Raw genomic sequence first — 12,638 nt, forward strand, 5'->3', positions numbered from 1 at the left:
CTAAGCAGTGTTTGCTTCTCTCAGCCCCACAACTTATCTGATATCCCAATCTCTAATACAACTGCATCTCCACTCCGGTGCCTTGTATCTTGTGTTACAGAACAACTGCAAACAGGAAACCTCAAGATTAGTTCAGTGGTAACGAATTTCTGCACAGCTCCAATAAAGCACAAAAGTTAAGCTTGCTTTTTGTCTTGTAAGTGGCTTAGAAGTCTTTTAAAAGACACACAAAGAATAAAGAATACCATTAGAAACACCCAGAAATACATCCTTCCTGCTAAGAAGTCAGTACAGCACTTTACCATTCAACGAAAAAGAAATCTCACTTTATATATGTTATTATATAAACATACGAAGGGATGATTTTTAAAAAAATTCCACACCCAATATTTTTACAAAGCCTACAATACAAATCAGTCTGCCTAGATGAAATAAGCAGGGCCTGCTTCAAATGATCTTTTAAAATGAAAACTCACCATTTAAGGAAAAGGAATAGTTTTAATCATAAAGTCTGCATCTCCTTGGCAAGACCCACCTATGTTTTGCATTCAGCCCAGAGTCTTAGCGATGGCTGTAGGTGATGCCTGGGCCCTTTCCAGCTCTCCAAGCCCCATTCCAGCAGGAAGGTGTAGCACCAGCATCTACCAGGCAAGAACAGCAGGGATGCCCTTGAAGGCAGAGACTACCAAACACAACGATCACAGTGAGGCCAAGCCCCCAGCTTTCCTCCTTTCTCATAAGCCAAGGTCACCTCAGCCATGTCTGCCCATTATTCAGACTAATACAGCTCCATAATTAGATGCTTACAGTCTCAGAAAAAGTTGGAGTTGCAAAAATAGGACATAATGCTGTCATGACAGTAAGACTCTGGAAAATATTATATGAATAAAATTGCTAACATTTACATAGGAAAGGAACAGGTACTTTAGCCTGCTACCTCTCTAGCGGTTGAAAGAGAAAGCCATCTGGGCTGTTACAAGCCAGGCTGATGAAGCTGATGTTCAATACGTTTCATGTTGTGACCTTTATACAAGCTAACCTTCCCAATTCCATATATTTTTCATTTCATTAGTAATACTGCTATGTCACAAAATTTCCTGGTCTGGGGCAGTTCAAGATACAAATGCTCAGTCAATGTGACAATCTTTAAAACACATAATACTAAGTACTATGTTCCTTATTTATGTGATAAGCACTACACTGTTTCAGGAAGCTAAGTTTTTAAAAACCTTTTGATGTCTTACTTAAAAAGAAAAGGATATTTCTATACCCTTTTTGGAACAGCATGCCTATTATAAAGTAGACAGTGTTCATTTTTAGCTTCTGACAGATGATTTAAATTTAAAATTCTATTTCAAAGGACAAAAAGCTGGTATTCTACAGGAACAAGCTGGTATTGTAGCAACATATGTTAAAGTTTCACTATACTAGTTTGGAGCCTTATAACTTACCCATGCTTAAAAGACAGATAATGATAGTAATAGAAGTCACAGAGAATACACTCTAATAATTAGATTTTCAACTAAACTGAAACTGATTATGATCACTACCACACAGAGCAAAGGGCTTATAATAAAAACCTGGCTCAAGTCTTTCTATAAATATGGGATGCCTATTAAGAAAATGGCTAAGGACAACTTTAAGGGATTAAAGAAACCCAAACAAACATATTTCAGCTTGTTTGGGAGGGTTGGGGAGTGAGGGGTGTGTGTGTGTGTGTGTGTGTGTGGGATGTTTTTAAGAAATTCGTATTTTTATTTCATTCAGAAAGCAGGACAAAGATTAACAGACAGTACTAGCAACCTTCTAGAGACCAGGCCAAAAAAAAAAACCACTATGAGAAAGAAGGATCTCTGCAATTAAATGGTTTTATTAGTGCTTCAACCAGCCCAGGTGGTATTTTTGGAAGACAGTATCTCCCCATATCTCGAAGAGCACACAAAATTGCATCTTTTCACACTTTTTTATTAGGCCTCCATTGGCGGCCTGCACAGACGCAACTGCTGCGCACGACCCCGTCTGAGGTGACTCCTTCCACCGTTAGCCCAGAAAGCTGCTTCTTGCTTTTTTCTGGAGGCACTGCCATCGGGAGCGATGGTTTCCCACATTTCTAGGTGGCGATGGTAAAACCCAGAGAGGACATCTTCAGACCCTGCGGCTGAGAACGGTGTGAGAAGAACGGGGAGGAGGCAGCTTTTTTGGCCTATGCTCCTTGGCTGCAGAGCAAACGCAACAGAACCCCGAACACTGCCTCACATTTAGATGAGTACAGAGAGAGAGGGTCAGAAAAGAGCATCGGCTCACTTTTCCCTGAATTCTTTTAAAAGTAGTTTCAGAAAAGCCACGTAGGTAATAAACAGCTCAACTGCACTAAAGGAAACTTTTGGGAAAAGAGACTTCATCTCGCCTCTAAAACAGCAGCAGTGATTAATGGCCACAACCCCGCATTGCTTTATGGGTGTTTCTGCTAAGTCAGAGACACAGATAAGCTTAATGTTTGTTGGTGTTGCTCTGGACTGTTATCTCTCCATTCCTCCCAGCAGACAATATTTAAGCTTACCTATACATTTGGAAATACATTAAAACAAAAAACAACAAGATAGAAGAGAGTGGAAAGTCCAGGAAGAATACAGTGTCCAGTAAGTGTCTACACAAGACAAAATTACAAATCACTTTATACCTACCAACCTCTCTACAGTCCCTTGCAAAAAGGGGGTAGGAGGGAGCTAAGCACACAAGATCATGGGAGGAAAAAAAAAAAAAAACAAAAACAAAAACACAAAGCAAACAAAAAAGGCACTCTGCTGAGAGGACATCTAGGTGGTATTACCTCTATGACAGACTGGTGAAACATGCTCTGAGGAAGTACAGATTAAGTATATTGCTTATGCACTTTCATCCTCACTGTCAATAAACCTTCCTTCTCACCTTGAAATTAAAACAACCAACCACTCAGGATATGGTGGACACCGTGAAATTTAATAAAAGAGACAATCCTGAATTTCTTTCAAAATTCATTAAAAAAAAAAAGCATTTGAATGATTTGCTTCCATTGCTGCTTCTTTTCCCCTAGCTCAAACATTCAGTGGTCTGCAGGAATTATACTTCACTGGAAGTGCTACTACATTTATGTATTGTATAAACAAAGAACAGTCCTCAAACATAAGAAGTTTAACCTTGATCTCACACAGAAGGACAAAGCTCAGAATCACTGTGGATTCCTACATTTTACTGCTAATCCCTTGAAACACTGCTACCTACTTTTCAAGGGATTTCACTTTAAACTGTCTATAAAATGCTGAAAATAAAATTGAACTGCTAACCTTCTGTTCCCCAATAGAAAAATCATATATTCACTTTTTAACTAGAAAGAGGAAGAGATGTTTGTTCAGTTGAAAAAATGCATTTATTCCCAACCAAAGCTGTTTAAGGAGGGTAAAAAAAAAAAAATTTGAAAAGAGTACATTGTCTAGAAATGGACAGTGTTCACTTTATAGTTTTAAGCAATTTATCAACTGCTTTACAAAAAAAAAAAAACATTCAATCTAACTTATGACAGTAGGAAAAATGTGAAAAATACATATATTAAAACAATTTTTAATTTTCTAGTTCACAGAGCACTAAGTGATTTAAGGGCCCTGTTCAGATACTGTTCCCATGAGCTTTTCAGTTTACTGCCACTTCTAATACTGAATAAATTCTTAGACTTCTGGATTTATTTTTTTTTTTTAAACCAGGTCATCTAGACCAGAACTTTTATACAATATAAAAAGTTGCATATAGCAGCAAAAAAGGATATTAACATACTTCTCAATTTAACTCTCAAGGCAAAATTCCACAGATTTTTACCTGAATTTGGGGTTACTGAACACCCGTTTCTCATAGCTAGGAGAGTTTTTCAAGTAAAAAGTTATCTTCTAGAAGGATGGTCTTTGAATAGTACAGGTAAAAATAACCACTGGATGCAAGGTATCATTCTTGATTCTGTGCTTATGTACATAACCAAACAGGTAGATTGAAAGAGTGTTAGATGCCATTAGGAAACAGGTAATACCATTAAATTTATTCCTGTATAAATCTGAACATCTTCCTGAAGAAGACTGGACCATGAGACAGTCAGAAAGCTATCCTTCTAATTTCCCGATAGGACACACAGCAAGAGAAAGCACAATTTAAATGAAGAGACACCCTTGGATCTGGTACGAGATGTGAGCGAATGCTGCAGCCTCACAGGTCTCCTGTTGATCAGATTGCCTGCTGTGTGAATGCTACACAACTGGGAAAATACCAGCCCAGGCAAGAAAGGGCTATCCCGGTCTCCCCCTAAAGTTATCGGTGGTTCTTCCATCTAACAGCTCTTCAGAGTCAAGACAGGAATCCTCTCTTACCACTCCCAAAACACAAGTGCAGAAGAGATGCTATCCTTCACACTTTTCCAAATATAACAGTTTTCAAAACAACTTGTCCTATAGCTCTTAAAAATGCTTTAAATTGAAAGTCAAGACTGAATTTTTGGTCTGGAATGTAGGCAGCATTCATTTATTTCAACGAAATTACTTCTTACATACCTTCCTCCAGTTCAAATGAGGCCCTCTTCCAAAAAAATAGTACTTGAGTGCTCTGCCACACACTTACAGCAGCGAGCCACTGTTAATTCCTCAGTTGAAGGGGAGAGACACAAAACCAAGAGAGAAACACCATTCACCGAAGGGGGAAAAGGATGGAAGGGGATTCACGAAAACCCTCTTTCCAGGCATGCTCCAGAGAATGCAGGCTGCTGTAAGCATGTTAGAAAGATGCTCCTTATTCTAAACTCTTACCTTGCAGTTCACGTCAGCTGCTCTAAGACAGCTAACACAACCTAAGAAGTTGCTCTGCTACTATTACCTGAACATGATTTTCCAGTGCGCTCGAACTGCTGCTCCAAAAGATAAGCTTCTGAAAGTAAACTTTTACCAGATAAGACTAGGAATATCTGACTTCTTCCATAGAAATAGTTATCCAAAAGCAAGAATAAGCAATTAGAAGAGTCTACCTTTATATGATCAAAATATACATCCAATGGAGACCAACATTGCCTGGCGACACCAGGCTCTCATCCTCCTTTATTCCTACTCTCGGCTCCAGTGCTTGAACAAAACTGAATCTTTCCAAAACTCCTCCAAATCTCCTCCTACTGTTCTATCTTCTGCCAGAAATTTCTCCACAGCTCACTTTTCTGAATAAAATCTCCCTGCAATAAACAAATCGATTAAAAATTAAACATTTGGCTTTGGCTGCTACATCACATTCCCTTTCATCCAGAAGTGTTATGTACTCTTACACTGATGAGACGTTCTATCCTCACATGCACATAGACACATTTTCCTTCTTACTCCCGCCAGATAACAATAAAACGCATCAAGAAATGTGAAAGGGAAATAATAGTAGCCAAATAAGTTCCAAACATGGAGAAAGACTGTAGTGATTAGCATTTGTACTAGAACCAAGATTAAATAAAGGAAAAACGGGCTCAAAACCACAGGTCTGAAATTTGGAAGTTTAGCCAGAGTTCTCATTTCTTCTAGATTAATACAAATTTTAAAATTTATATTATTAATGAGTTTCCATAAAAGTAACTACGCCATCATTTAATACACAAGTTTAGCTGAGAGCCACACAAAATATTTAGTACCTGAGAGCTTCTTGTACTACCTTAGTACTGCTTGTAGTCAAAATTCAAAAGTAACACACCACAACTCTGTTGTAAGTAGTAATACAAGAGAAGCAGACAATTTCTTCATTATCTAAATCAGATCCTACTAAAAAAATCCAATAGTGTTACTGGATCTGCACCAGGCCTCAACGAAAAAGGCTTTTTAAAGAAAATTAACACAGAGATATTGGGAGCTGTGGAATAGTGTATGAAAGGAACGGCAAGTTACAATCCCTTGACACATCAAAAGCAGGAGCAAGTATATAAAAATTCAAATTACCTCAAGGTAGGGAAGAGAATAGGGAGAAAGGGGAAGTCACATGCATCCCCCTTCCCCTTGGATCTCAGGAAGAACAGGAGAGATCCCTTCACCTTTCCTAAACCACAGAACCTCTGAATGCTTCAAGTGACTAATACCAAGCATTTTTATTTTATTTGTTCTTGTTCTTAAGCTTCTTGTTGAAAATGAAGCTTGAGGAACAGGTCTTGGATTGAAGTGTTATTTGATGCCCTGTTCTTGCTCCTCTAGTGTGCAATACATTTAGGTTCAAAAACTCAACCCTGAAACCAACTTTAGTTCCATAAAGGTAAACAGCACGGTGTCATTGCATCAAATGCTGCTCTCAGTTTTTGTTTGTTTTATTTTTATGGATTCTGCAGGATTAGTCAGGGTATTGACTCATGATGCAGAGATGTCCAGCCACCACTTATAGGCCAGAATCCTCAGTCTGACCAGTGGCCCAGTTTGTGCCATCGTTGTCCTCCACTTCTCCTAAACCCCAGACAGGGAACAGGTCACAACCACCCACTGATCTCTCTGCCACCTCCTTTTTCTCCTGAAGAACGCACATCAGCAACTGCTCCTCACACAACTGGACATAAGCCCAGCAGACATATGGGATACCCACATTTTGGCCACATGATGATGTGTTACCAGTAGCACAGGAGAAAGCTCACAGGTCAAGACTTCTTGAAGTTTCAGTAACTTACTGCAGTCAGAAAGTATATTATAGAAGCCATGCATCCAAAGAGTGCCTGAAGCACAAGTCAGCAGTTGAGAATGCAAGTTTCCATTATCCCTCTGACAGTAAATTCATTTTCTAAGGAGCACAACTGTCAAAACCTTGCTTACGAGCTAGTTTCAAAACCAGTTTTATAAACACACATATGTACACACACATATAGGTGGTTTGTAGTTCTAGTCAAAACATTTAAGTAAACTCAAGGATGTCACACCCTTTTCTTTTGAGATAAATGCCTTAGCTTACCAAGCACCCTGATCTTCATCATCATAAACCAGCACCCTCTCTAGCAATAATGGAACAGACTTTTCCAGATCCTATACAAATCCAGGGCTGGCAGAAAATGCCATTCAATAATCTTCAGGGAGAACTAAGAAAGGAAAACGAATACTCTGACTGTTTAATCTTAAAAAAACAAATTCAGAGATCAAATATAAAGAGAGGTCTAACTCTCATTCAACAGCATTTTTGGGGCTAGTATGTGATAACTTGAGAACTAATGGTATGAGACAACCCAGCTTATCAGGAAACAGGCTAAGCGATGGACAAAGAGCTAGTGATTTTGTTGCAAGACAGAGAATTCAAAATAAGCCTCTTGAGAAAATCCAGATCCCGCAGCTACCTGCTGCTTCAGGGAAAGGATCTCTCTGACAGCACCTGCCATAGTCTGCTTGCATGAGATGCAGATATTTAACTTGCACACAGGAACACATCTATTAAGATGTCTATATTTCACATTAAAAAAAAAATATCAGGCTACGGGTAAATTTTAAAGGTTAGTAGAAAGAGGTGGAACAAGCCGTCGCAAGGAAAAGACATGCTGAAAAGAAATGTAAGGACTGAAACTAGTGAGGAAAAAAAAAAAAAAACAGTGTGAGTAGCAATGACAGTAGCAAGGGACCTTCTGGAAGGATTATGCATACAGCTGGTGAATCAAAAAGCAGGAGTAGGATCATTTAAAAGAAAAGAGGAAGGAAAAAAAGAGGGTGACAGAGAAGGTAGAAAATAAGCTGGACAGAGGATGCATTATGGGGAACAACTAAGAGCAGCTGACACAGACAACAGCCTCCAAAATAAGGAGGGATGAGAGCTTCAGGGGATCCCTGAAACAAAAGGGTGTGAAGAGAGAACACAAAGGAAAGCGGGAGTTAAACCCAGGAGACTGCAAGGAGCCTGTGATGTCCTAAAATGAGACTCTCAAAATCAGGGAAAGAAAAACAGACTGTAAAAGGTTTGTATCTGTATTCATGGTATTCTATGTTTTGTGTTACCACTGGCTTAAAAAATAAACAGGACAAGCTCATTTTCTCAGTCCTCTCTGCTTAGAACAACCCCAGCTTTGTTGCAATAGTGCAAGCAGTAATTGTAATCCAAGACTAATTAACCAAGTTATTAGAAACAGAATTCCACAGCAAACATACCACACTAACCTTTAAATATTTACTGTTCTGTGAAATTCACCAATTTCAGCAGCTATCCAGAGTACCCCTGGGTATCACACACAAAACCATTTGCCAGATATGAAACGAGATGGACTGTGTGTACAGTTCCTTCCTATTCATTAAAAGGCAGTATTTCAGCAAGCTGAATTGTTTCTTAATATCATATTACATTTCATGTAATGCACTGCATTTGAACATGATGTTATATGGAATACATAAAAGAGCCCTACTGAAAAATACACACTTTTATAGTTTTAGCTGTATTTCTACTACATACCAATTCTAACACAAACAATGAATCATTTAAAAGTTCCCGCAAAACCTCCTCACCAGAAGAACTGCCTTCCAGCCATTATCAAATGGAGGAACAAGCCTTCAACTGATTCTATAAGTGACTTACACCAGTGCTGGCTGCACAACCGCTTCTGCAAACCACCAGCTCAAGCAGTCAGCCCTAAAGAGCTACAAAACAGGCACAGCACCCTCCAGAAACCTGAGGGGAGGGGATCTCCAGGAGGCATTCGCGAGCAGGAGGTTACAACAGCTGGGGTAATTAGATCTTGAAGTAACTCAGTGACATGGGCCTCAGCTGCTAATCTGCTTCCTCCCTGCTTCCTCCTCCAGGAGGGTTTGGGATCACCGATACAGCCCTGCCGCACTACGCAGTGCTGGCACAAGACCTGCTCCCAGCCCCTGCACCCCAAAAGCCTCAAGCTGACTTTCCCCTATGTACGCCTCTAGGTACAACACTCACCTAAATCATGCTTTCAGCATCTCAGGATACACCCCCCGGGATGCAGCTTAACTTCATAAGCTATCCCGAAGAGTTTCTCAAGATCCTATTTCAAAGCTACATCAGTTGACTCTCAAAAGTGCAGGGCATATTCAAATCTTCTAACTGAACCTGGTGTAACGCGGGGTCATGTTTATTTAAAAAACAACAGAAATAGGGGCTCAGTAACCAGGTTCTTCAATGGCATTCCTCTGAACGCCGGTCAAGACGCTCAGGTTGGTCACTGAGGGTTTTGTGCTTAGTTCACAAATAAACTCAGGCACAAGCTTAACCTTAGCTTACTCGTAGATATCTATTTCATATAGATAGCTCAACTCATAGCTGTATTAATGAGCAACGTGCTAGATTCTTTTCAGCAGGCAAAGCTTTTTTTAGCTTAGAAAAACTGACAAGCTGAGTAAAGAAAACAGCCAAAGCCCATACTGGCTATCAAACCACAAAACTACTCCACCAGGAAAAACATGCTCATCGTTTTAGTTTAACCGAACTGAATTTTCATGCATTGATGAAACCTGTACAGTGTTCTCTGATGAGGAATCCATACAGATTGCAGTTAAAGTATACTGCAAAGGCCATTTGTGGGCCATAACAGGTACCGTCAGTATTTACAAACATGAGTCACACCTGAAGCTATCAAACCTGAACAAAATTATAGACAAGTGATTCTTAATAATCTATTTTGATACTATTAGTAAATAAAAGCATGCCTGTATTTTCGTGCCAAGAACTACAATTAATACAAAAAGCCTTTTAAAAGAACTAAAATTACATAATACAAGGAAGATTAATTTATTTGGGGGGTATACCTGCAGCTATGGGGGCACAGGAGTGGGATGAAAGCGTTCTTCCCTACTGTCCAAAATTATGAGTTATAATGTATTACGACACTACCATAACCTAATAGGCAGTATCCTGTAAGTTCATTTATTATACTAAATGTGTGTAAGTATATTTAAGTAATGCTGAAGTTGCATTCAGAGGTTTGAAATCAACACTTTAAGCACCTGGGATAATTGACATAATTACAGGAAACTTTTTTTTTTTTTTTCAGGAAAAGGAATCCAGACATCCACTCAATACTTACCTTTCATTTTCTTAATTACTGTCAGAACCAGAATTTCCCATAACTACCTCATATGAAATGCTAAGAATATACATAGTTTTCCTTAGGTTTAAACTCAAAAAGTCAACAACTATAACCATGCTGAATCTCAGAAAAACACCACAAAATATTCTGATGCAGCATCACAGACAGTTCCATGAAGTTGAAATGTCTGTGGTGCTCTTTAAATGAGGAGGAGGGTCAGTCTTCCAAAAGCTGCAAGCAGGTCCTCAGTCTCACAGTGTGAGGAGCACATTTGTGTCATGATTGTTCTGAGTACCTTTACAGACTAGGCTTTCCACCAAATCTTGTGGTACTGTAGCCACTGACATCTGATCACAGTTTGGCAAATCTGCTGAGCACTAAGACACTGATAGCTTTGCTTGTACCTGTTTGCTTCTGATCTCATCAATCTCTCTCCTGAGTACAGAGAAATCCCTGAAGAACCAAATAGTACATTCCATAGAGGTGTATGAAGTCTCAAAAAATAATATAATTAAAGAACACTTCCCAGAAGATTTTATCTAAAATACAAAAAAAAGGATTGAAATAGTAATATTTGCCTTGAGCAACTACTTTTCAAAATATTCTAGTGTGAAAATACAAGATGCAATTTATTTTTTTATTCAAAGACTGTAAGTGAATGAGAAACGAGTACAGAATACCACTACATACAATACAATGTTCTAAAATAGGTTAAATACTCTTCAGGTAGTTTCAGGTTTGCAATAACTGAAATAAATGGCCAGAACATTAAACTTCATCTATAACTTCATACTAATTTAACTGCAGAAGTTACAGATTTCTATTTTTTAAAAGGGTGCTTTCCATGTAGTTCTCTTTCTTAAAATAAAAAAAAAAAAAAAAAAAAAAAAGAAAAAAAGAGAGAGGAAAAAAAAACCACCAAACTAAAACCAAACAACTGAAAAAAGCCAGCTTGCCCAGCTAGATAAAAGATGAGCTGGCAGATCTTGACAACCACATACTAATTACACTGTAGTTTCAACTCAACAAAATCCTGTAAGGACACATTATTGTCTGCAGTTCAGTGAAGTTTAAAAACATTTTGAGTGTAATTTGTGAATATTTACTCAGTGGCCAGTTGCATTTCCTCTTCAAAGAGCAAAAGATTTACTATGTTCAGGTTCAACAATGCATTTCAAGCATAGGCTTTACTGAACCTACACCTATGTATTCATTTCCTTTTAGGAAAAGCATTAGAATGTTCAATGTTTTGCAGAAAAACATCTTTACCAAGTTGAATTTAGTCTTACCAGAAACATGCACACAAAGAATGGGAAAAGACACAAAAAAATAATACAGAAGTTATATTGATATTTGACACAAAAGTTAATACAGTTTTAACTTTGTTACTGAAATTGTGCTGCCCAATTGGACACAGCAAGCACTCTGAATCCCCATGCTTCAGGGGAAAATAAAAAAAAAAAACAAACTAAAACAAAAATCCCCCACACCCTTACCACTCCCCAACAACTGTAATGTCCAAATAGTTCTTCCTCTCCTCCTTTCAGTGAGCTATTATTTATTTATTTTGGAAAATATATGGAACCTTCACCTGCTGTAAACAGTTTCACTTCGGGCATGTTTGGTTCCCCTTCCCTCTTCTTGTTTTAAAGGGTAGAAGAAAAAAATTACTCAATAAGCCAAGTATCACAGAAATAAGTTAAACTAATGAAGATGACTCTAAATCCAGATTCCAAACACCTATTTCCTTCAACAAAGTAGTGAATTTTTTTAAAAATTATTTTCGCTGAACATTCAACTGAAAACTATTATAAAGAAGGAGAAGAAAGAGATTCCAAAGAGAAAACTCAAAGGAGTTTTATATTACACATTTGAAATAAATACAAAATTTGGGCCATAGTCATTACAATACAAGCTCAATTTTTAGTAGAAATTTTAGCAGAAAAATTAGAATAATTTTACTATGATTAAATCTACAGTTTGATGAATCATTGGCTTCAGTACTGTGTGTTTGTTTTGGCTTTACATTAGCAGCCCTTTCAAGATTATAATTTTGCTACCTACATGACACACAAAAATTATCAAGAAAAGTTTACTAGTTTCTACTCCAGAAAATTACTGCAAAAGATTTCTCACTATTAGTCTTTAAACACAAGTACAAAATGTTCAAGGTTATATTCTGACCTGCTGGAAAGGCTGGGGTTATGCATTTGTCCATTACATTTAAAAGACATACATCAGATAATTTGAAAATTAGTTCAAAAGCCAACTGTAGCATCTCAGAATTTCTACCCCAGTACTTCAGAATTTCCTCTTCTGTTGGAAGGAAACTGAATCATTTGCAAACACACATGTAGATGTTATACTTAAGACTGGATCGCATTTTCAATTCTAACTGGTTCACCTGCACTTTAATAAACAAATTAAGCTTAATTTTAACATCTGATAACACTTCATTGAACAAGTATTTAACAGAACTCACAACAAACATCAAGGCACACAAGGACTTTATAGATTGCTTTCAGTTTGAAGGCTCCAAAATATCGATAATTAGTCTTCATAGCCTCCTTCTGAAGAAGGTAACATTATTTTTATTTTA

The 12,638-nt window shown here is 37.9% G+C and overlaps 1 protein-coding gene across 1 annotated transcript in view; it reads right to left on the reverse strand.

The window, feature by feature from the left end:
- Positions 1 to 12,638, reverse strand: part of NCK2 (NCK adaptor protein 2) — an 87,571-nt gene that overhangs the window by 41,090 nt on the left and 33,843 nt on the right. The window lies entirely within an intron of this gene.

This window comes from Tyto alba, unplaced genomic scaffold, assembly GCF_018691265.1.
Source record: "Tyto alba isolate M040663 unplaced genomic scaffold, T.alba_DEE_v4.0 Super-Scaffold_45, whole genome shotgun sequence".
Taxonomy (NCBI): Eukaryota; Metazoa; Chordata; class Aves; order Strigiformes; family Tytonidae; genus Tyto; species Tyto alba.